Below are 26368 nucleotides of genomic sequence, written 5' to 3' on the forward strand. Positions count from 1 at the left end.
AGCATGATGAGGAGACGGCGTTGACTTGTCTGGTCATGGAGAGGGAGGAGTCCAGGATGAAGCCCAGGTTGCGTGCGTGGTCCGTTGGTTTGGGTGCGGTGCCCAGGGCAGGGGGCCACCAGGAGTTGTCCCAGGCGGAGGGCGAGGAGCCCAGGATGAGGACCTCCGTCTTGTCTGAGTTCAGTTTCAGGCGGCTGGTAGTCATCCACTCGGCTACATCTCTCATCCCTTCGTGCAGGTTGGTTCTGGCGGCGGCGGGGTCGTTGGTCAGGGAGAGGATCAGCTGGGTGTCATCGGCGTAGGAGATTATGTTGAGGTTGTGTTTGCGTGCGATGGCCGCGAGGGGGCTCATGTAGACGTTGAAGAGGGTGGGGCTCAGCGAGGATCCTTGGGGGACGCCGCAGATGACTTCGGTGGCCTCTGACTTGTACGGTGGTAGGCGGACTCTCTGTGTTCTTCCGTCAAGGAAGGAGGTGATCCATTCCAGTGCCTTCTCCTGGATTCCGATGTTGCCGAGGCGCTGTACTAGGGTGCGGTGGCAGACCGTGTCGAACGCCGCGGAGAGGTCTAGGAGGATGAGGGCCGCTGTTTCTCCGTTGTCCATCAGGGTTCGGATGTCATCGGTGGCAGCGATGAGGGCGGTCTCTGTGCTGTGGTTGGTTCGGAAGCCAGACTGTGAGGGGTCGAGGGATCCATTCGTCTCGAGGAAGGCGGCCAGCTGTTTGTTGACGGTCTTTTCGATGACTTTGGCCGGGAACGGGAGGAGCGAGATGGGACGGTAATTCTTGAGTTCGGTGGGGTCCGCTGTAGGTTTCTTGAGTAGAGCGCTGAGTTCCGCGTGCTTCCAGCTCTCCGGGAAGGTGGCGGTGTCGAAGGAGGTGTTGATGATGTCCCGCAGGTGGGGTGCGATGACCACGTCGGCCTTGTTGAAGACGTGATGAGGGCAGGGGTCGGTTGGAGAACCGGAGTGGATGGAGTTCATAGTGCGGATGGTGTCTTCGGTGCTGATCGGAGTCCAGGCGCGGAGGGTGGTGGTGGGTGGCGTTGCTGTGGTCGTGGCGTGCGTCGGTTGGATGCTGAAACTGTTGTGTATGTCCGCGATCTTGTTGTGGAAGAATGAGGCGAGGGAGTTGCAGAGGTCTTGCGACGGGGTGATGTCGTTGTTTCCGGCGTTGGGGTTGGAGAGCTCTTTTACGATGTTGAAGAGTTCCTTGCAGTTGTGTGCGTTGTTGTCTAGCCGGTCCTTGTAGGCATTTTTCTTGGTGGCGCGGATCAGTTGGTGGTGTTTCCGGGTGGCGAGCTTGAGGTTGGTCATGTTGTCCATTGTTGGTTCCCTTCTCCACACTTTCTCGAGGGCTCGGCAGTTCTTCTTGGAGCTCTTGAGTTCGTCGGTGAACCATGGGGCTTTTCTGCTGCCGGGTCTGCTGGGCGGGGTCCTCAGAGGGGCGAGTTCGTCCGCGCAGTTGCTGATCCACTTAGTGAGGTTGTCGGCGGCCTGGCTGGGGTTCGCTGAGCCGGCGGGAGGGTGCTGGCTCAGGGAGGCGGTGAGCTGGTCGGCTGTGATCTTGTTCCAGCTTCTCCGGGCAACCTGTTGCTGGTGGTGGTGGATCGTCGTTCTTTTGAAGGTGAAGTGGACGCAGCTGTGGTCCGTCCAGTGGAGTCCTGTGGCGTGGCTGAAGGCGAAGTCTTTGCTGGATGAGAAGACGGCGTCGAGTGTGTGTCCGGCGAGGTGGGTGGGGGTGGTCACCAGCTGCTTGAGTCCGAGGTTGGCGAGGTTGTCGAGCAGGGTGATGGTGTTGCGGTCGCTGTTGTTCTCCAGGTGGAAGTTGAGGTCCCCCAGGAGGATGTAGTCGGCGGAGGGGAGGGCATGCGGGCTGATGAAGTCGGCGATGTCCTCGCTGAATCGTGTGCGTGGTCCTGGGGGTCGGTAGATCAGGGTGCCTCTGAGGGTTGTTCTGGGGTCCGTGTGGATCTGGAAGTGCAGGTGTTCGGCGGTGGTTAGGGTGTCGTCGGTGTTGGTCGTGATGCGGATGGTGTCTCTGTGGATGATGGCGATGCCTCCTCCCGTCTGGTTGGCGGTGCGGTCCCTCCGTGTGATCTTGTAGCCCTCTGGGATGGCGATGGCGATGTCGGGCGCTGAGGAGGCGTTCATCCAGGTCTCAGTGAGGAAGGCGACGTCAGGGGCTGTGGTGTCGAGGAGGTTCCAGAGTTTGACGGCGTGTCTGTGGACGGAGCGGGTGTTGAGCAGGATGCACTTGAGGTGGTTGCTGCTGGTGTTCGGCTTGGCGGGTGTTGGTGCAGGGATCCCTGGTCCATTGGCCTGTGGGTCCCTGTGAAGGTAACTTTGATTTTCCTTGAGCTTTCCTGGTTGCTACAGATGTGCTCTGACTCCCCATAGCTTGGAGAGTCTCCAGGAACTTGCTGGTCCTCACCATAACTTATTTCCTCGCTCCACATGGGTTACATTTGCCAAGGCTTGTTGGTATTTAATCCAGGCATTGACCTCTCAGCACTCAACATCCTTTGTGGGACAGCTCACCTCTGGACTTTGGTCATCGTCAACATCTCCGGGTCCCCTTGGCTGCAGAGTCAAGCATCCAATCTTCACACCTGAAGCACCCGCCATCGGTGGGCATTCGGCTACTGAGCCCCTGGTCATCCTGAAGTGACCCAGACTCTGTCCCCTCTGATTTGAGGTTCTTCTCACCTTGGATCCAGACTTGGATTCCACCAGGCACTTTTCATCTTCCCGGCAGAAGCACTTCTCTGAGTCATGCCATTGAAAACAACAAAGGCTTCCGACAACACTTGACCCCTATGCACCAGGCTCCCCTGGGATACGTAACATGGGTACCTCTTTACGCACAAGGGTGCTGGTCTTAGAACCTTATATGTTCCAGAGGGTTTGCTTGAAGTCCTCTCTGAAGTGTCCTTAAACTGTTATTTTCCAACTGCAACTTTCCCATGGAGTTGTACAGAACACTTGTCTGTGTTCACAGACTGCACCCCTCCTCCATCGGCTCCCTGTGTCACTCCTGTGGGTGGGTCCTTGGGGTCCCAGCAATTCTACATGCTTCAGGCACTGTGTCTAGTGAAGTTGTTGTTTTTATACCATTTTTTTGTATATGGTTCGGTCTCCCCCTGGAGCCCGCTATGTATTGTGCTATTTACTGTTGTTCTATTGATAAAGTATTGTGTGCCTTGTGCTCTAATCTCTTAAAGAGATTAATAGAGAGTGTTTAGTAATAAATACATATATTTTATATATCTCTTGTGTGGTTCTCCTTTCATTTGATTATTCAGGAGGTTCTGATCTGGTAAAACAAGCTGCTTTACATTCCTTCAAGACTTAGCCTGAAGGCTGCTCTCTATAGCTACCACTAGGATAGCTTTCATAAAGGGTATCTTTAACCTAATCTTTAATAAGTGTTGTTTGGACTGGTACAAGGTGCCCACTTTAATTAGTGGACAGCATATACCAGGCCAATTTCTCACAGGTGATAAGCGCATTTATGCATTGGTTGGTGGTATTAATAGGTTAGCTAAATGCAATTACATATTGTTAGGTTAAAATACTATGTGCTTTAAAGAGGAGGTTGTCATTTTTTAAATGAGTTGTACAAAATGTCTACAGATAAAATAATAGGGATTACGGCAATCATTCAAAATAACAAAGAGAGTAGACAATCAAATGTTTTAAGACAAAGCCGCTCATGCAAGGTTTTTAGGCTTCTTGCAATTGCTTAAAAAATGGTAGAAAGAAACATTATTTGAATGAATTTCAATATCATTGTAGGCCATGAAAACACCAGTGTGTGCACACTCACACACACACACCACTATTACCTGCAGGTAGACAGATTTAAAATAAATATTGTATAATGTTCCAATAAATCATATGGAAAAAACTCTAAACAAGAATGTTGTTTTTTAAATGGTGGTGCTTGAGATGTTTTTCCGCTTACCACAGGGTGATCAGGGTGGGATGAAGGATAACAGAGTCTGTTTTAGTGAATTTGTGTAAAGCAATGCTTCACAAGGAAAGTAGCACTGGGCTACCTCCAGTCTGAAGCACCCACAACATCGGCATAATGAGGTCTGGCATCTGGCTGTCATTCAGCCTTCCTGTGGCAGTAATCAGACACACAATTGAAAGGCACCTGCCTTGAAACATCCTCACCTGAAAAATAGAAACTGCACCCTCCTCCAACACACACATACCATCTACCAACCTGCATTAGAAAGGAAAACCAAGTAATCAGAAGCCCCTTCTTAGCAAGTCTCACATTTAACTTCTAAAGGGCAACCCTGTCCCCACTATCTGACTTCGCTGGCTGATTTACACCCTCAAGCCATGTACATTCAGGCAATACACTTCCAATGTCTGGGGAGATGATTGTAGCGTCGTGCTACGAATAATGACAAACACTTATGTGTATTTTATAAGAGCCTTTATTTTTGCTACTGCTCTCGTACCTGTCCCTACTCTATCTGTCTCTCCCTTCGTTGACCACTCCTCTTCCTGCTGCCCACTGACTCCTCCCACCAATAAGCTAGACTGCACACAATCTTACATCTCCCCCCTTGTTAACAAAACTGGAAAAGAAAACCCTAACTTGGTCATAGTTCTTCAATCAACCGCACAGGTCGTCAGATATCACGTCTGGGTCGTAGGACTACACCTGTCCCGGGATCAGCTTCGGCATGAGTCTCTGCTCTTGGTGCTGTAACTGCATTGCTGGGTTCCTCTGTGTCCGTTCTCTCAGTCATTTTGTGGAGGGCATCCCTGACATTGGGAGTGCACCTTTAGAAGTGTGACACGTTTCTAGTAATTCTCCAGTTCTCTGATTCAGCAGTCAACATTGTACCCTTCTGTTGAGTAATCACAAGAGGTTCGGCCCTGAAGTTGCAATCAGTCTTTCTTTGCTGTTCTTGCTTGACCAGGATGCAATCACCTTCCTGGAGAGATGAGGACCGAACCCTCCTCCGAGTGTCGGCATAAGACTTCATCTTGTCCTTACGCCCCCGGTCAGCCACCACTAACTCCTCGTGTGTTCTTGTCGGCGACACCAGTCGCAGGGCTCCTTCCCATATGGGTACACGTGTTCTGATCGGTCGTCCCAACATGAGGGTGGCAGGACATTTCCCTGTAGTGGCATGGGTTGTCGTTCGATAGGCCCTCAAGGTTTCGTTGAGAGCAACTTGTAAATCCTTATTGTCACTGGTGGCTTGCTGGAATGTCTTTTTCAACGTTGCCATGAATCGCTCCACCATGCCGTTGGCCTGGGGCCAGAGGGGAATGACCTTGCGGTGTCTAAAGTTCAAATGCTTTGCAAACTCTTCAAATTCATGTCCATTTAAAGGAGGCCCATTGTCTGTCTTGAGCTCTTTCGGAACACCCCAGGCTGCGAACACTTTATCCAACACTGCAATGGTGCTGGTGGCACCAGTGGAGGGCACAAATTGAGCTATTGGAAATCTGGAGTATTCGTCCATTATTACTAGGACATATTTGCCCGACTGAAGGGGTCCATGAAAGTCCATGGCCAGTTCTTGCCATACACCACCAGGTAATTTTGACATGAGTAGAGGTGCCGGGGGGTCTCTGGAGTTGACTAGTTGGCACTGGGGGCAATCCTTTAAGGTGAGCTCCACCATCTGATCCAGCAATGGGAACCACACTCGTTCTCTCAGCGCCCTTTTTGAAGCTACCACTCCGCGATACCCTTCATGGGCCAAGTTAATGACCCCCTGACGAAGTTGCCTTGGGATGACAATCCGTTGGTCCCTCAGTAGGAGCCCCTCTGAGGTTGCAGATAGTTCTTTGCTTACATGTTTGAAGGCCTGCAATTCCTGTCGGACCTGTATGTCACAGCCTTCTTCTTCACTGTCAAGGCGCCAGCGATTAGTCTGCAGCCGGCGTATCACCTATTGAAGAACGTCATCTCGCGCAGTGGCTTCACGTATGGCTTCTAAGGGAACGGCTGGTGGTCTGGCATGGTCCACGACAAAATGAGCGTATTCCTCTGCCACCGATGGACATGATGCCTGTGATGCTCGAGGGTGTCTGGACATATAATCAGCTGGATTCGCTGATTTCCCTGGCTTGTACACTATTGTGTATGTATACTCTTGCAATCGCAGACCCCAGCGCTCAATCCGAGGTGGCATTTTGGCTCTGGGGTTCCCGAAGATGGCGACCAGTGATTGATGGTCTGTCACAAGTGTAAAGTGCTTTCCATATATGAAAATGTGAAAGTGTTCACATGCCCAGACAACCGCAAGACTCTCCTTCTCGGGTTGGGAATACGCCCTTTCAGCGTCCGACAGACTTCTGCTGGCATATGCCACTATATGCCTCTGGTCTGTCTCGTTGTCGAATTGAGCAATTGCATTTGTTTTTCTTGGGGTCAAATGCAAGGCACGCCTCCCACACCTAGGACAGTTCTGTGTACAACCCTTCTCCCATCCAGGGAACATCTGTCAGGGAGCACTATGTCCCTCACCCTCACAGAGTGTTAGCACTTCACTTGTGTTCCATCAAACCGACATAGTTGGTGGCTCTGCACATGTGTACTCCAAAGCTGTTGTTGATGTCACTGCATGTGTGTCTTTAACCTTTGTGGGGCAGAAGGCGCTGAAGGTGAGGGTAAATCATGTAATATAGGTCGCAGTGCACATGCGCTGTAAAGCTGGTAGAGCTGGTATGTGTGCACATGTGTAAAGCATGCAGGGTCAGTAGCCCTGCACACCTGTGCCTGTAAACCTCATAGACAAGTGGCCCTGCTCAGGTGTGTCTGCGAAGGTCGCATGATTGGTGGATTTAGAGATGTTCATGACACTGCATATTCCTCTGGAGACACCATGTAACTGTTTAAAGATTGCATTACTTGTGTCACTGGACATGTTTGTTTTGTGTGTGTGTGTGTGTGGGTGTAAAACGACTTGTATTATTGTTTATGCTTTATAGCACCAAACATCGCACCTTGCAGTCAGTTCAGAGAGCTTTGCGGCACACACAATGCGTGCAATTCAACACTTCTCGAGTGCACTCTGGACACCTGCACTTTTTTGATTCTCGAAACGTTTTACAATTTCCTCATGTTTCTTTCCCTGTGCCCCATCTTTAATCACTACATTCACTTCGTAATAATAGGTTTAAGCTGGTGGGAGATTTCTGAAAAAATACCAGATTTACCAGTTCTTGCACCCAATAGTTTTTACAAGATGAAGAGCACCGCCAGGAGCAAAGACGACGTCCAGAATGTCCACGCCCGGCGATATTCACTTGAGCCGGGATATGTTGACCTGTGTCCAAAGCACGGTGACAGATGCCAGGAAAAATACCTTTGGGCAGGCTTTCACTCTGCTAAATGGTCGGGCTTCCTATCTTGAGGCAGCTAACACATTCATGTAGTAATAAAATAAACCAGAGAAGAAATAACAAATCTTCTTGATCTGTCCTTTCTTGCTTAACCAATGTCCTCCTCCAGCCTACCGTCTCTTTCTCTATCCGGAAGCCATGATGTCATGAATATACAAGCAGTGAGGCATTACAGAGTGGTATCCTGACACAGCACCTGTTCTCGTGTGTCTGCTGCAGCTGGGCATCATCGTATTTTTCGCCAGTGAAATGCCTGTTCAAGTGGCTGGGCAACGGAGGCCTTTCTAGGTTTACCGATGTTATACCTCTTGATGAATGTGTGACTTCGGAGGATACCACCTCCTTCCAGATCATAAAGCCTCCCTAGAGTTAGGGAACTATTTTTACCTGGGTTATAAAGGTATGAATCTGACAATATGAATCTGACAACTTTTCACTTCTGACATATTAAGTGCAGGGAGCAGAGATAGGGGCCCCCTTTTGGCCCTGACGAATGCCCCTGACTGATACCAAAGAACAACAATGGGTTTGGCTCTAATCAGTAAGGCTGAGCCCTTAGAAAGCAAAGCAACAGAATTGTCAATACTGATACATTTTCAGATGAATGAATCAACACAGCACATGAAAAATAATCAATGACAGCCGGGACTAACAAATAATTTGTATTTTTAGAAAAATAGATACATTTCAATTATTTTCTTTTTGTGAATTGTTTAGTAGATCACTCGTTTTTTTTTTCAATATACACCACAATACATGGACACAACCACAATTACTAAATGAATAAATAATTATAGAAAGCCACCCCCTGGCCTCACCTCACAACTCTCACCCATGATAACTCACTTGGATGAAAACCCAGTAATGAAGTGGGTTCGAAACGAGTCGACCTTCCGTTTATAATTGTCAAACAAACGATGTACGAGAAACGTGTTTTGTTCTTTGTGCACTTCTTAAAAAATCTCCTGCTAACACTGAAAAGTTGTTTTGTTATTGTGCTTAGTGCTCAAAAATATTGCTGGGTTAAATTGTCCGTTGTTAGGCTTTGTTCCTGGTTACAAGAAAGTTATAAAGGAGGCGTTTAACCAGGGAAGTGGTGTTGATTTTGAGTGAATGGGGTATACAAGTAGTAGTGAATGATGTTGGTAGTATGTTTGAATATTCATGAGTGAGAGATGTGAGGTGAGCCCAGGGGGTGGCTTTCTATAATTGTTTATTCATTTAGTAATTGTGGTTGTGTCCATGTATTGTTGTGTATAGTAAAAAAAAAAGAGTGATCTACTAAAAAAATTCACAAAAAGAAAATAATTGAAATTGATCTATTTTTCTAAAAATAAAAATAATTTGTTAGTCCCGCCTGACTGATACCAGCATGTATGTGGGCAGAAACATGTTGGCATATCATGGACGGTTGGGTCTTGGAACTCGTTCACCTTCCCCTTTTGGTAGATTTTAATAGTACCAAAGGTACCCACCATTAATTGCATTACCTTGAGTTTACCTTGAGGTATTTTTGATCTATCTTAGTCTATTTGGATACCATCCTGTCCAGATATTTTTTATCAAGCACTCCCTCTGCATAAGGTTGACTTCACCCTGGTAGCACCATCCTACCAGGATGGGATGAGGTCGCCTATGATGAAGCGTGCCACAACTAGTGGATGAGCCTTCCTCCTCTAATCTAAATCCCTATATTTCCAAGTTTTTAGGTAAAGTCCAATTATGTGGCAAGATATCATAGGCCACCACACCTTTGTTGTGTTTACCTTGATTTTTGCAGAGGGTGTGCAGTGGCATACCTCCATCTCTCCCGCTGTGTTACTTTGTATTAGTACTGTATGACTATGTATGACACAATGGCGACTCCATCAAAGTAAAAGGGAAAAATCCTTTACAACGCAACCATTACATCGCACTACACTTTGAATGCAGTCATTACATCGCAACATCCTTTACAATGCATGTCACTACAACGCAGGCATTACTACGTATTGACACTACATCGCCTGACACTACATCGCATGTCACTACAACGCGGGCATTACAATGCATACCATCACAACACATACCATTACAACGCATAGTACCCTACACTATCCAAAACTTACCCTACTGTTGCTCCTCCTGGAGTTAGAATAGTAATTTTTACCCCTACACTATCAAACACTTACCCTACTGTTGCACCCCCTGGAGTTAGAATAGTAATTTTTTACCCCTACACTATCCAACACTTACCCTACTGTTGCACCCCCTGGAGTTAGAATAGTAATTTGTACCCCTTTGCTATCCAGTACTTACCTTAAATGGAATGTAATGGTTTGCGTTGTAATGGTATGCATTGTAAAGGTATAATGTGATGTAATGGAATGCGTTGTAAAGGAAGTTTCTAAAAATGCGATGTAGTGTCATGCGATGCAATGGAGTGCATTGTAAAGGATGTTGCGATGTAAAAACTGCATTGTAAAGGCATGCATTGTACATGTATGCGTTGTAACGTCATACATTCAAGTAAAGTCACCAGATGTCATCAAGGACACCATATGTCACTCCAGTTTTCCATATTAATCTAGAAATATATTTTGAATGGTACAATTATCAATGTCAATGTCAATGTCAATGTAGGAGATTTGTAAAGTGCTCTGTTACCAGTCGGTGTCCTGGTGCTAGCTTACTGTGATGCAAACTATGGAGGCAGAGTTATTTGGTTAGCTTGAAACAAATCTATGATGACTACGGGACACATTTATCAAGGTTTTGCATTGTATTTGTGCCATGTAAGGTGGCGTAGGATGACACAAAACCTAGAATGAGAATTACCAAGTCACACAAGGCAGTGTTGAGATATTTTAACATCCACTTGGAAGCCATCACAGAGGCTGACACGGTGGCTTTGGAGGGGATCCATTTGAAGGTCTTGCAAAGAATGCGGAGGGTGTTGAAGAAGGTGAAGGACATGGCGTTGATCTGGCCGTTCATGGTGAGTGAAGAGTTGAGTATAATGCTGAGATTGCATGCGTTGTTCGTTGGAGTGGGTGGGTTTCCGAGGGCAGGGGAGTAATGCAAGGTAGCCACTTGAGCAGCCTTGTGTTACTATATATTTAGTAAGCCACACAGGGCCACGTAAAGTGGCCTTGTGTGACTTGGTAATTCTCATTCTAGGTTTTGTGTCATCCTACGCCACCTTACATGGCACAAAGAGAACGGAAAACCTTGATAAATGTGTGCTGTAGTCACCATAGATTTTTTTCAAGCTCACTAAATAACTCTGCCTCCATAATTTGCTTAACTGTAATGTTCACTGATACCTCATGGTAGAGTGGCGCTAATGAAAAGAGAAATAAATAACTTGTTTCATTAGAGCAAGTCTTTGTGAAACCAGACTGCACAAAAAAATAGAAACAAATAGGTTTGAGAAAAATAACCGACTTAGGGACAGTGTAACAGTTGTAAAAGTAGTGATGCCGGCTGCACCTCTTAAAGTGCCTCCATTTCAAACCGGGTACCAAGAATTTGCGGCACAAATCCTTGTAAAAGTTACCGAAAAATCAAAAATGTTAGAGAGTTGTTAGATTTGGGGGTATCTAGTTGGCATAGGTAGGTACCTGTGACAAATAGGGACCCTTGCGTCTAGTCAGGGTAAGGGGGTACACTCCTAAAATAACCCCTGCTCAACCCCTTGGTAGCTTGGAACAAGCAGACAGGCTTATCTCAGAGGCAGTGTGTAAAGCATTTGTGAACACATACAGTAATCCAGTGACAACACTAAAGATGGACACCACACCAGTTGTATATTAAAAATAAGTATTCTTTATATAGATTTAACACAAGACCACAAACGACAAAAATCCATAATACTGTACTTAAAATGGTAGAATTGGCTTAGTTCTCTTTAGATCTTAAAATGCGACACTTTGAATCAATGTACCTTATGATGCGACACGCAGGGCAACGAAAGAGTTGCAGGAAAGGTGATGCGGTAGTCCTTTACACGCAAGGACGGTGGTGCGTTGAAGATCTAATGCAAAGAAACAAAGATGGCATCTTCTTCTTGATGCGGCGCGCTTCTCCGATGTTGTGAGATGTCTTGACTCGATGCGACTGCTGCAGCGTCGACACCCTTGTTCAGTGATGCGATGACATCGGCTCCGACAGTGGCACGCTTCTCCGTGGATGCAAGGCGCTTCTGCAGTGCAATGCGACAGCTACAGCGGCGACTCCCTTGTTCAGTGATGCGACAGCAGCAGCTGCGACGGTGACATGCTTCTTTGATGTTGCAAGACGTTTCTTGTGATGCGGTGCAATGCGACAGCTACAGCGGCGACACCCTTGTTCAGTAATGCAACGGCAGCAGCTGCGACGGTGACACGCTTCTTCGTCAGTCACGTTTCCAGCTCCTTGCGAAACGCAGTCCCTCAGAAGGCCCAAAACAGCAGCAGGCACTTCCAAAGAACGCTTGGGGAGCTGGTGGTGGAAGTCTGTTGTCCCTGAGACTTCAGCAGGAGGCAAGCCCTTCTCTCAATCCCTTGGAGATCCTTACAAGTTGATGAAAGTAAACAAAGTCCCTTTCTCCTTTCTTTGGCAGTCAGGCAACCACTGCAGGCCAATCCCCCAAGGAGCACTTCAGCTTAGGGATAGTCTCTCCTCAGTTTCTTCTGGTTCCTCTCCTCAGCAAAGGTTTCTTCTTATAGTCCAAAAGTGATCTAATTATCTCGGGTTTGGGACCCCTCTTTTATACACGGGTTCTCTTTGTTCTCAGGAGGTAGAGAGGCCTTTGCCTAGTCCAAACCACTTTTGGTCAGTCCTGGAGCAGTCTGTTGACATAGCTCCTTCTTTCCTTTCACAGTGCAGGGCAGAGACATCAGACGCACTACAGGAGGTGGAGCCAACATTGTGGAGGGAAGGCACATCCCTATTCAGGTCCCAGGTGCAACTCCTCCCTCCCATCTAGATGCAGATCTCTCTATTCACCACTGGGCTGACTCACCCCGTCTCCTGGAATCCCCCAGCCCCTGTCACTCAAACTCCAGACAAGTAATACACAACCTAGCAGGCAGGCTTGGATAGTCAGACAAGAAAATGCCTACTTTCTAAAAGTGGTATTTTCAAACACAGAATGTTAAAATCAACTTCACTAAAAGATGTATTTTATCATTCTAAGTGCAGGCATACTAAACTTGAATTGCTATCTAGTTTCCTGAGTCAGTTTGGATTATAAGATGTAATAATCAAACTGCCCATAATGGCCTATGGGAAATAGGTAGCCTTGCAATAGTGAAACCAAAAAATGGCTGTAATTCATTATTTGGACATGCCATACACATCAGGGCTTCTCCTACCTTATACTTACAATGCACCCTGCCCTTGGGCCTACCATAGGGGTGTCTGATATGAAGAAAAGGGAATGTTTTGGGACTGGCAAGTGGGTGCACTTGCCCAGTCAACATGGCAGTACCAGACTGCACACAAGCTCTGCAATGGCAGACCTGAGACATACTTTTACAGGCTGCTTCTGTGGGTGGCATAACCAGTGCTGCAAGCACACCAGCAGCATTTGGTTTACTCAGTGCACTGTACTAGGATCTGACCAGTAAACCAAATCAGCCAATCGTGGAATCACTAATCCATACATCAATTTACAATAGGGAGAGCATATGCACTTTAGCACTGATCAGCAGTTGTAAAGAGCCCAAAGTCATAAAATAGCCAAAAACAGGTCAGAGAAAATAGAGGAGGATGGCAAAAAGTCCAGGGATGATCCTGCAAAAGGGCCAAGTACAACAAGAGTATAGGGGGAAACTTCATGGCAAATACAGTTGCTGGAGTTTTAATATTGCCCTAATAAAAAACATAATTGCCAAGAATTAGTGGCCAATTGCAGAGAAGTATCAGGGCCCACAGAAGTTTAGATCAAGGATAGGTCTGCAGATAGGATGTGAGGAGTTCAGTCATTTCCCTGGAACATTGTCTAGCAGCCATACATTTCTTAGTAATCCTTCCCCTATCCTATTTCCTTATCACATGAGGGGAATAGAAAAGAGATGAAAGTCTAGTACGAGTATCCTTGATGCAACAATGCCAGACAATGTCTCACCCTCTGTCTCAAGCTAAACAGTCTTCAATAACCACTTTATTAAGTCAAGCTTGCTCATTATGTCATATTGATTCCCAAAGTAATAGAGGTACAAGCTTAATCGGATCTTCAGTGTTGGCAATGGAGTGGGTTCGACATTACAGTCATGGAGATGTCACTTTGCAAAGTGGGCATTTGTATGTCCATGGCTCTGTGTGCCAGGCAGCCTGGCTCCTAATTTACAACTGGATGCTAGCGGGATAGCCACATCTGTGCATTTTTGAAAGAGGTTCATAATCTAAGGGTTCAAGGGAAACGGCAGACCTCTGACTCTGAAGGGCCTTTCTCGGATGGTTACATGGGGGTGGTATTGGTACCTGCATTCCAGGAGGCAGGGTCTTGGCCCCATTAAAGATTGTGATCAAACCTCCTGGGGTAGGAAGGCAGACACAACATAATTTAGAGAGGGCCGGTGCATCTCCAAGGTGGCCTTTTGAGGTGATTGTATCTTCAAAGCCCATGGTGAGCATAACTACTGGGGCTTTGGCCTCTGAAAGTAGATACACTTTTGGATGTGGAAACATACTACCCTGGTTCAATACTGGGACTTTGACACAAGAAATCATTAGGGCAGTAGGGACTTCAAGTAGCCTTTCCGAAGACTTGTGGTGGCTTGGAGCCTGTCGTGCTCCAAGATGGGGACTCTACCTTGGGGGATTTTGTTTGGATGTTTCTGACCTGCAGCTAGTGCCAATTTTTCAGTCCTGGGTATAGGAGTACTCACCGAGGGCCAATCAGCTGGCCTACTGTCATTGAGATTCCAAGGACACGAAGAATCTTATTGTCTCGATGAATTCATCATAAAGACCACACTGGGTGTGGTGGAGACAGGTGGAAGTAATCGTGGATGGGTCAAGGACCGCCCTGACATACATCATCTCGCTGTACAGGAAGTGTGTGCGCAAAGACCAGCAGCCATCTTAGATGCCAGTAAATTATTAGTACGTGGAGTATGGTGGAAGCTTGCAGAGTCCGAGGGACCTGTCTTGCAACCAAGGGGCCTGTGCTCACTTGCACTCCAGAGTTTGTGGTATGCAAGGGGAGCCTCAAGATCTGGATGACAACAGTGCCTGACATTGCGGCCTCTGTCCGAGGTCGTTGGCTCCCTCTTCTGGACCAAAGACACAGGGTGCTTTGTTTTGGAAGTCATTATGACGAGACCCAAAGGGTTTTGTGTGCCTTGTGGTCATCTGCAGCTGACGGCTGGGGGTCTATGGCAGGTCACACCTTCGCTGGAGAGGAAAATATTTCTCTAGACGGGTAGCGAGCTAGCTTCTTGGGGCACAATCTTTTGTCAAGAGGGGGATAGCAATCCCCCACTCATGCAGGCGCGGTCGGACATCTGGAGGTGTAATTCGGATGGACAAAATGAAGTAACTGTTTCCTTCAGTGTTAAGGTGGTTTCTGACTGTCTAGTCAAAAGTGTGCCAGTGGAGGCAACGTGTATCGTTGGCTGGTGGAGTTGCAAGACTGAGGGTCTGGGTCCTGAGGCATAATCAGAGATATTTAACTGTAACGTGTATATACAATGTGTGTTTTGTTTTGATTTCAATAGAGAATTTGACAATTGTGCATTACAGTAGAGTGTATATACAATGTGTATCTCGTTTTGATTTCAGTGTGCATGTGTAAAATGAAGACAAGTGTTTTTATACATACGGGTGGAGATTTTTTGTGGTGAACGCATTGTGTTATGAGGGGGGTGTTGTGCCAACACTTTACACTCGAACACTGAGGATAAGCCTGACTGTGCCAAGCTACCAGAGGGTGAGCACAGGTTATCGGACAAGGGTATTGAACTCATCCTATCTGTAACAGAGTATTCTGAGTGGCTGTGATGTGTCTTAGCCAGCCAGAAAAAGCTGGGTACAACACTCTTAATATGTCAAGCCCAGTTCCTGGTGAACTGCAAAATGAGGGCTGTACAAGCTCTAAAATACCAACATCCCTGTACTTCCAGATACCCATGCCATCAGACAGCACAGAAAACCAGTTCCTTTTATATATTTAAAGTAAAGGAAGGATAGGTTTACTACGCAATTTTGAGGCAAAATTAAAGATAGACCTTCACCGCTTTGGTGAAGCATGTTTGTTTATTTGATATACCAGGATCCCAAGAATTTGATTGGCCAAAAGAGACCCCCAAATAAGGAAACCAGGTAACCCTTTGAACGTGGTGACACTTTTTTGCCAGCTGATACATTTTCATGTGTTTTGGGCCACAGACCATTATAAGGGATTTAGAGCAGTCGGGCTCTAAGTTTAGCTTTTTCATAAATTCTACATAGGGGTCTAAGAAGATGTTGAGAGCATTGGGATTCAAGCATGGAGGATAGTGTTGTCTACATACAATAAAATCAGCGTAGGTTTGTGCTTGATCACCAACATGTTGTGCTCTCTTCCTACTAAGGTGACTTCGAGACCATTGATGTATAACAAAGATAGAGGTGTTAAAACGAGAGAATAGTGGTCCACTTTGCCCAGAGCACAAGTCTGTCCAATATTACGCATCCTATTATCTTGACAGTGGAGTCCAAAGGGGAAATAGGCAGGTAACATATGGGGCTTGGCCGGTTTCCATTTTAGAAAGTGGCACAATGACTGCCGACTTCCACAATTTACGAAGATTAATGGAATTTGTTAAATGAAGGCCACACAATCATTTACATTCTTATACAGGTCCATGAGTACCCCATCAGGCCCAGGTACATGATCAAGGGACCTTTAGTTAATGCATTCACTTTCTCTTTTAATACAAAGGCGATGTGAAGAGAGTAAATGGGAGGCCTAGAGAGGCTGTAGTCGTTAACATCAGCACCAACAAACACAGAGTTCATCCCTGTGAAACGGGAAACCCAAGAAGCCGATCCTAGGTTTATCCCTTATGCTTTTGATAGTGTCAGAGAAAAGAAACGGAATTTACCACCTACCTGAATGCCATAGTATATTTGTGTTTACATAAAGTTAACAAGGTATCCGGTTTCCCTTTGCAGATCTAGCTTCCTACTATTAAGGGCAAACCTATAGTCCCTACGCCGGGAAGCTACTTTCTCCCTATTCCATGAAAGGGTCTTCAAGGCCCTACTCAGTCTAACATTTGCTTGCCTACAGACCGTATCAAATCATGCTTCCTTGACCCCCCCATGAGGTTCTTGATGGTTTTAGAAACAAGAGCCTTGTGTTAGCAATCAAGGAGACAAAACACTTCACAGTTGAAAAGGTGCAAGTATCATTGGAGCGACAACCATTCAGCAACTCCAAATGACTTAAAACTAGCTGGCAAATCTACTAGCGATATGCACATACATATAGGCTAGCCTGCGACACGTTTCTTTAACAGTAATCAGTGAAGTGGAGATGACTAACTTACTACGCCTAATGAGGTACCAGCTAGAAAAATAATGACAAGACTCTGGGGCATATTACCAAGGCGGGCGATATAAAGTTATCGCCGCTTTTGCGCCCGTTTTTGGCCGCAAAGCGGCGATAATTTTATCGCCCTATTAGCAAGCTGTTGCTAACATCAGTTAGCGACAGCTTTTAGGTGATAGCGAGCGGTTTGGGGCCCGCTTTGCATGTCAGCGATATTTATCACTAATGACATGCAAAGTGGGCATACCCAACCTGACGCTAAGCTTATTTACCGAGAAATATCGCTAGTTGTTGATAATATGCCCCTCTGAACGCTAAACACATTAGCATCAATCTTGCTCTCCTAAAACAGTGTTAACCAAAGTTCATGAAATGAAAATATTATCAATAATCATAGTACAGCCCCTGCCAGTAAAGGTTGCTACATTTTTTAAGGACTCAGCAGTGTGCTCCAGTATATTGCAGAAGATAAATAAAATAGTACCCATTTGCTGACCAACACCCAATTTTGTGATTCAGTAACCTATTCCCAAATCACAAAATGGGTTAGCAAGTAAGTATTAGGAAGCAGCTTCTTAAGTGAGTCCCTTCCTAATAGCGCCTCGCAGTGCAATGCGACTGAAATGCGGATGCAAAAAATTTTTTTAACACCAATTTCATTTTGGTGCTAACACATTCACAAACAGGAAGGATTCCTTTTGTTCATGCATGCAAAAACGTTTTTAAGAGCAGGCTGGGGCCCCACGGACCACTGCCGACTATTAAAAACTTAACAGAATACTTTTCTCTTTTTTTATAATGCATCCTGTTAACAGTTGGGATAAGGGACCGTCATTGCGTACAGTTTTAAGTGGATTCCGAGTAATACTGACACTTGTATCGTCTCGTCACTAGCAGGTATGGACTGGTGTGGGTTTAGGAATGTTCTTTCGGTTTAGAGTTATGGAGGTATATCACTAACATCATTTTATTTTATTGAACTCATACAGCGCGTGCTGGCTCTTGTGGGCCAGTAACACTTCTCATGTTGTAGCGTACAACACATTATATATACAGTGAGCATTGTCTCTCTGGAATTAATTTCAGGAATTTGCCTAGTCGGTAAAAACATTTTTTACTCTCTCTTCTTCTTCTTTTGTTTTGTTTGTGTTATTTACGTTGGTCTTTTCTTCACGTATTTCTTTACATACATGCACATTTTGGACCTTTTTTATTCAAAAGGTTAGCACATAATGGTTCTCACCTTGGAAGAAGGCCAATACATTGTATTACTGAATGAGGTACATAGATGGTGAATAGATCGGCAGGAATGTACATTTACAGTATTATGTTACTTTGTTTTGCAGAGTCGCCCCTAAAGAAGGGACTGCAGTAGTAAAAGGCATTGGGCTTTTGTCTTGGAATAAAGATCTTGTTTTATTATTGTTAATTTTTTTTAAAAGTGATTGTAATAACAACACAGCATTGGCATGTATTGTTAATCACAATAAGCAATTTTCTTGATGAAACTTCATGTTATGTTATGTAATATGCCTTTTATATAGCGCAATTTACCTTCAGGTCTCTAAGCGCTTATAGAGAAAAGTGAGCAAATAACTATGGCAGAATGGAAAGGCAGCAGCGGTGGCAGAAGGTACGCAGTAGTTAACACCTCTCTAAATAGGAAAGTTTTTAAATGTTTTCCTAAAGGTGAGGAGAACCGGTTCCCTGCGCAGGTGCTCAGGTAAATTATTCCAGATTTGCGGAAGGAAAACAGAGAACGCTCAACCCCCTTTAGACTTAGAGTTGTACCTGGGGGGAGCTAAATGGCAGGCCAACGATGATCGCAATTTCCGTCCAGGAACATATTTCTCCAGTCGATCTTTTATATACCTAGGTGCCTGACCATAGATTGTCTTGTGGGCACTACATAACCCCTTAAACTGAGCTCTCTGTTTAATGGAAAGCCAGTGTCGTTTATATAGCATACGGGTAGAATGTGTCTGGAAGTCTAAAAATGAGCCTGGCCGCATCATTCTGCACCACCTGCAATCTCCTGATAAGTTTCTGGGGGAGGCCAATGTAAAGGGCATTCCCATAATCCAGCCTAGAGATGACAGTGGCGGAAACAATTGACTGTAATGAAGATGTTAACAAAAGAGGAGTAAGTTTCCGTAACTGCCTGAGTAGTCCAATACAGGTTCGTCCCACCGTGGTGACATGGCAGGACATTGATAATTCAGAATACATTTTCAACCCCAGGCTTTTTACAACCGGGACTGGTACCAGGCTGCACCTATTTCCGGAGGACAAAAAAGATCACACCATGGACTGTTACTTATTGGAACGATGAGCAGGTGGGTCTTATCAGGAATTATTTTCAGTGAATTGGCCATCATCCAATTCATTGTCAATCTGAGCAGCTTTTTGGCCGACTCCTGGGCCTGGCGGGAATTACTCATCCGGATAAGGAGTTGAGTATTGTCGGCGTAATTAAAGACCTGACAGTCCATGTGAGTCAAAGTCTCCACAAGAGGTTGCAGATAGATATTAAAAATGTGTGGAGATAATGCTGAGCCCTGGGGTACACCACAGGCCAGAGAGCCCAAGTCCGATGTCTGCTCGCCCAGCTGACCCCTCTGATGAACAAAGAAGGACTGCCCGGCTGTCCCCTGGATCTGGCAAAGAGAGGCTGCCCTAAAGACTGGACTGCATCTGTTAATCCTTGGGCTAGCCAAAATAGGACTATGCCTGTGGTGTCCTGCTCATTAAAATGTCGCTCCTGAGCCCCAGGCAGAAGAAATTACATCAAAAGTCAGTTTGCTGACCTCCTGTTAAAGATACAAGGCCACAAAAATTGATGAGTTGATAGATACAATAGCCTGACCACTGCTGACCCCTGAAAGGAGCATGGGAGAGCGAGTCCCGGCACTTAAAAGTTGGAACTGACTCTGCTGGACCCGGGTGAGTGCAATTGGGTCACCCAGGACAGATTCTAGCCTCAGTTAAAGGAAACTACTGGTTTTGTTATAACTATAGACCAATAGCCCTGTGGTAACTGGTTTTGGTGTGGACACCATTTGGAATTCAAGGGCATTGATTCCTGTGGACAAAATTTCCCCACTGTGTTTGGAGACTGAGGAGTAACTCCAAGAGACCCCTATCGCTGGTGCAGCATCCTCAGCTTCCTTCAGCATATTCAGCATCCTGAATCATTTGCATCAGGACCCTCTCCATTGATGTATATTGGGTTTGTCCATAGAGGTTGGAACTGTACTGGTGACACCTTTGACTGCAAGGAAACATTCCTGCCAAGCTAACCGCTAACTGTGGTAGTTGCCATTTCTTGTTTGTGATTTGAATGAAAAGCAGTGATTTAGTAACTGCTGGCTATGCTTAAAGCTCGGAATCATTCTGTTAATTTTGGTGTCCAAAAATTAAAAAAAATAAGAGCTATTTTTATACATTAGTGTTGGATTTTCTTTGTGTCACGTTTCTACCTTATTCAATTGATTTTGTACTTCTAAATGCTTTGCACTTGCTCCTTTGGCAAAACCTGACTGTTTGAAGCCGCAGCTATCCATCGATGAGCGAAGTTTTTGCAAATGAGCCTGACTGGACCCAAGATGGGTTTGTGAATTTATTACACAGTGAGTTCGCACAACCACACCATATAATAAACCAATTTCCTCACAACATGTATGCTCCAGCATTAGAGGAATCTTAAAATACCAACTCATTGAGTGAAGGGTATCGGACTGTTAATACGCCATTTATATTTTGACTGACCCAATGTCTCTCTTTGATCTCATTAAGAATAATATCTTCAACCTTAACTTATGTACACAATGATGTATAATGGCCCAGTGGAAATGGCAACAGGTTTATCATGAGAATATAGTTGTGAATTGTGAACACTACAAAGTTTACTATTTGGTAATGTACAGAGATCACAAAGTCATAGATAATGCTGTGATCTTTCAATTATCAGTCGTCGAAAAATCTGTTGTGTTTGAATCCAGAATTTGAACTATTGAATGAGACCTGAGCACTGTCTACATGTCGGTATTAATATCAATAAACATTGTTATTTTATGCACAGTTAACATATAAAAAATACTTTGGGCCCATCCTTTCTATGTACAACATCATAAAACTTGAATACTGCAATCTTTGCCTAATTTTATGTTATAATGTGAGATATTGTGTGCTTTCTGAAAATGTAAAAAAAAAAAGATTATTACAAAAAATAGGAGTAATTGAACCAAGGCGATTCCTCCATGACACAGTGATTAATTGATTCAATCGGGAAACACGTTAAGGACATTATAATTCTCTATCTCTTTAAGGATGTTTGTGATTTAAAAATGATAAAGTTGGCCTGGCAGAAGCGAGTGCTGCAAGATTGGAAGCGGCCCGCTGCTGGATATTGGGGGCAGGCGGGGACACTGCGACCCTGACGACAGGCGTGGTGAAGATATACTTGTTATCGAAAGGCGAGATGGCGGCGAAAACCGACTTGGATAAATCCCTGCCCAAGTCCAGTAGGGGGGCCAGAAATATACAATCCAACAAATTGGATCGCTATACCCTGCCTAAGGGGTCTCCGATGGATTTGAAAAGGGGCCCGTGGGGGGGCTGAGGACACTCCTGCCAGGGACGCGCCAACGCTGACGGATCTCATGGCGCCATCACTGGAGTGCAGACATCCTTGGGCCAGCAGATGGAGGCCTTGGACAATAAACTTGATACCGTTACAATTGAGGTGGGGCTGATAAGAGCAGATCTCACAAAGGCGAGTGAGAAAGTCAAGTCGCTAGAAGTCAAGACAGCTAGCCTCATAGATAATGTTAACTTGCTGCAGCAAGAGGTGTGTGATCTTAGGGCCTCTAGGGCTCTTACTGATCGGAAGCTTGATGATTATGAAGGACGGACACGACGCAACAAAGTTCGTATAATGGGGGTGCCAGAGAAGTCAGAGGGTCAAACACCGGATCTATTCGTTGAGAATCTTATTCTCAACCACCTCAAACCTAAAGGTCTTAGCAATTTCTTCACGGTTGAACGTGCCCACAGAGTCCCGGGAGGTAGACCTCGACCGGGGGCGAACCCCCGTCCTATGATTGCTAGAGTTCTAAATTTTCGTGACAGAGATGTGATCCTTCAGGCGGCCCGAACCGCAGCTCCATTGTGATTCGAAAATGCGACTCACTCATTCTTCCCGGACTTTACCCAAACGGCACAAAAGCAACGACAAGGCTTCTTGGCGGTGAAGAAGAAACTGAGAGACAAGGGTATAAAGAATGCTATGATGTTTCCAGCCCGCCTCCGGGTGGAGTTCAACGGGAAGGCCTGGTTTTTTGACAATCCTGAGGTGGCAGCGGACTGGTTTGATAGTGCCCAAATGCCAGGCTCCGAGAATCAGCACCAAGCAGAGGCAGATGAACAATGACTTCGTAAATATGGGGACTTAATGGGGCTTTAAATTGTTGTAAGTTGCTGTGGGTTTGAGGGGGGCATATAATGGATCCCCTGCCAAGCTGAGTTTTGAAACTTATCTCGGTGAATTGAATAGTGCAGGGGTGGCGATGATGGGTCAAGGGGGAAGGGGGAGGGGGTAGCGGGTCTGCCAGAAGGTCTTCCTCTGTTTTCTACTTTTAGTTAATTATAGATTAGATTGGGGGGCGACAGGCACACTGCTAGTTGGAGATGAGCGTTAGCTACATGCAGGAGTGCAGGGTGGGTCGAGGGGGGTCCGGAATTGTGAGTTGTTTTGTGGTGCAGTTTTTCTTTTGTTTACGCATTTTTCTTTTGCATCAGGTGTCAGTATTGTACTTTAATGCTAGTGGTGTGGGGTGAATGTCTCGTACTAGTCAGGGATCGGGGTTGAAAGTGTTGAGCTGGAATGTTAATGGGCTGGGCAACAAGATCAAAAGAGGGATGGTGAATCAGCTAATCAGAAGGCACTCCCCGGAACTTGCTTTGTTACAGGAGACATATCTTGTTGGGAATCGGTGTATGGCTCTACATAGAGGGGGATACAAATTAGTAGCACATGCTGGATTTACATCCGGGTCTAAAGGGGTTGGTATCCTACTTAAACGTTCCTTCCCGTTTGATCTACAGGCTACATGGTCGGACCAAAGGGGCAGATATGTTGGTATTTCGGGGCGGCTAGGGGGTAGGACGGTTACCTTCTTATCCATATATGTGCCACCGGGCTTTCAGTCTGACACCTTTAAAGATCTGAGTGCTATCTTTCTAACACTGCCCCTGGGTCTTCTGGTACTGGGGGGAGATTTCAATGCCGTACTAGATAGTGGGGTGGATAGATTCCCACCACGTCCACATGCGACGGCACAGAGGTGGCTCCCTGACTTTCTTGAACCACTGGGATTGGTAGATAGCTGGAGAGTACGTAACCCGACTCAGAGATGCTTTACTCATATATCCGCCGCACACAATAGTATGTCCAGATTAGACTACATAATGGTTCCAGCAGCCATGGCGCACAGAAATAGAGAGGCAAGATACCTGGGGAGGGGTATTTCAGGCCATTACCCGATGTGGTTGCAAGTCGAGATTGGGCAGTCGGTAGAATCTATCCGATCAATGCATGGCACCTGAAGGACCCGGCCACGAAGAAGGAGATAAGCCAAATCTCTGAACATTATTTTCTAGAGAATTTGGGCACTGTCCAGTCTGCACAGTCCCTGTGGAAGGCATATAAAGTAGTACTACGAGGTGCGGTCCACTCCTTGATTGCAGGTAAAAAGAAGGCGCACCAGGCCGAGGTGGTCAGAGGGAGGAAGTCATAGACTTGGAGAGAAGGGTGGCTGATATGGCTGCTCAGGGAGACGCGCATTTGTTGAAATTGAAACAAGATGAATACAAAGGCCTCTCTAGGGAAAGGGCAATTTCACATAATAACAACGTGCAAAGTCGGGTGTATGAACATGGGGATAAGGCCGGTAAGTTAATTGCTTGGTTAGAATGTGGAGAATGTGCCTCTCGTCTGGTGCCTGAGCTAGAAGGGCCGGGACCCGATAACATCACGGACCCGCAGGGAGTGGTAGACACCTTCTCCGAGTATTATATAGAAATATATACCTCCGCGAATGGTTTTACAGAGATCGAAAATAGTGAAATGATTGGAGATATAGCCATGCCGAGTCTCTCAGAAGACAATAGGGAATACTGAGATTCATCTATTATAGATGATAAAATTGTGCAAGCAATTAGAAGCATAAAGTCTGGGAAGGCGACCGGTCCTAATGGATTGCCTATAGAATTGTATAAACTAAATGCCCATAAAATCGCCCTGCATATCCGTGCCATGTTTCTGGAAAGCAGAAACTCGGGGCAACTCCCGTATGATCAACAGGTGGCAAATATAGTAGTTATTCATAAAGCGGGTAGGGCTAGGATGTCCCCTTCCCCGTACCGGCCCATCTCACTTCTTAATGCAGAGCCCAAGATATTGGCGAAGTTACTCGCCACTGATTGGTCAAAGTTATCAAAACCCTTATACACCCCCATCAGTCTGGCTTCATGCCGCGTTGCAATACAGCCCTGAACCTGTGGAGACTTCATGGAATTTTGGGTGGCTCCCCTAAAATACTGAAACTGGCGGTCCTGGTGTCCCTGGATGCTAAAGTGGCATTTGATCAGGTTGAATGGGCTTATCTATTTGCGGTTCTGACTAAAATGGGCTTTGACTCGGAATTTATCGGGTGGGTTTGATTGTTGTATGCCGCTCCTTTGGCCAGAGCGTAAATAATTGTAAATCAGCTGACTTCACCCTTGGAAGGGGCACGAGACACGGATGTCCGCTGTCCCCACTTCTGTTGTTGCTTGGAAGGGCGGTGTTGTTCAAGATGATGGCCTTACCTGGGTTCCTATACGTACTCCAAAATACCACGGGCCCAGTGCCTGTTACCTATTTCAGGGAAATTAAGACACTCCAAAGGCAGCTTCTTTGGGACGGTAGGGCCCGCATAGCCTTTGTCAAGCTGACTCTTCCTTGGTATGACGGGGGCATTGGTCTCCCAGATTTGAAGAAATATTATTGGGCCGCTCATCTTGCCCTGGACCAAGGGCAGGCTCCAGGTGGAGATATTGTTAGAGCATTGAATGCCAGACCGGGAAGATTCACATTGTCGGGTCCGACGGCACATGCGGTACACGTCTGGCATGCGGCTACCAAAGGTTTGAGATGGGAGGGGAAGCTGACGATGGCAACCCCCTGTTTAATTCGGAGAAGCTTGGGAGTCTGTGGAGGATTAAAGGGTTTGACAAGTGGGACCTTATTGGAATTAGTCAGATCAAGAATGTATGGGGGAAGGTCTGTGTGCAGACTTTCGAGTCTCTTCAAAAACAATACAGCCTACATAATAATGAACACTTCCGATATCGACAGATTAGACATTCCCTTATCACTCACATACCTCTAGGCACAGAACTTCCGGAGGCCTCCCCCGTTGAGGACCGAGTACGAGTACTTGACGGTCACCTCCCAGAAAAAAACCTTTCCCTGATCTATAAGAAGCTAATTAATAATATGGAAGATTCACTTGGGCTCATTAGAACAGCATGGGGAGCGGATGGATTGGAGTTGGATGATGAAGATTGGGTGGAGGCGGTCTCCTCCCCCAAGGTAGTTGCAGTTCAGATGATGCTTAGATTGGTACAATTTAAAATCCTACATAGATCATATGTCACAGGGCCTAGACACGAGCGGAGACTGTAGGAGGAGGTGTGGTGAATTGTGCACTTTCATGCATATCCTATGGCACTGTGATGTGATACAAAACTATTGGATGAAAATACATGATGTGATTAAAGACGTGCTGGGGGAGGTGATGCGACCAGAGGCCACGCAGATGTATATTGAATATATGGGAACCCACGGATTTGAATGGATATCAGAAACAGTGGGTGACGCTGGCATGTATGGTGGCGAAGCGTAACATTGCTCAATTATGGGGAGCCAGCCAGTCACCCCAGCCTACCAAGTGGTCCCAGGATTTAGACTGGTGTATGTTTAGAGAGAAGGCAGTGTATGTAACTAGGGGTTGTCCGGAGAAGTGGGGGAAGATTTGGGGGGCTTGGAATACTTACCGTTGCGATTTGTGTACACCCCCGATGAGACAGATAGAAGTTGAAACGCTGGAATCCCCGTGATCCCGAAAACCTTGTATACTGTATTTGCGATTTTGTACGAATGACAGTTCTAACCTCGCAATATTGTCATAATCTGTTCACCTGATGCTCTTATATTGTTTTGTTTGTTTTTATTTAATAAAAAGATATTTTTTAAAAAAAGAAATGATAAAGTTTCATCAACTGTTTCTAATAACCTATTCTTTGTGTGCAGACCAACGAAGTCCCTGAAAATGAACAAGTATGAGCCTAAGGGCAGCATTCCAAACAGCAATGACTGGTAAGGGTAGACAGACATTCTTCTTGCATTCTCTAGCTCTCTCTCTCTCCCTCTCTCTCTC

The sequence above is a fragment of the Lissotriton helveticus genome, chromosome 12 (genome assembly GCF_964261635.1).
Source record: "Lissotriton helveticus chromosome 12, aLisHel1.1, whole genome shotgun sequence".
NCBI classification, from domain to species: Eukaryota; Metazoa; Chordata; class Amphibia; order Caudata; family Salamandridae; genus Lissotriton; species Lissotriton helveticus.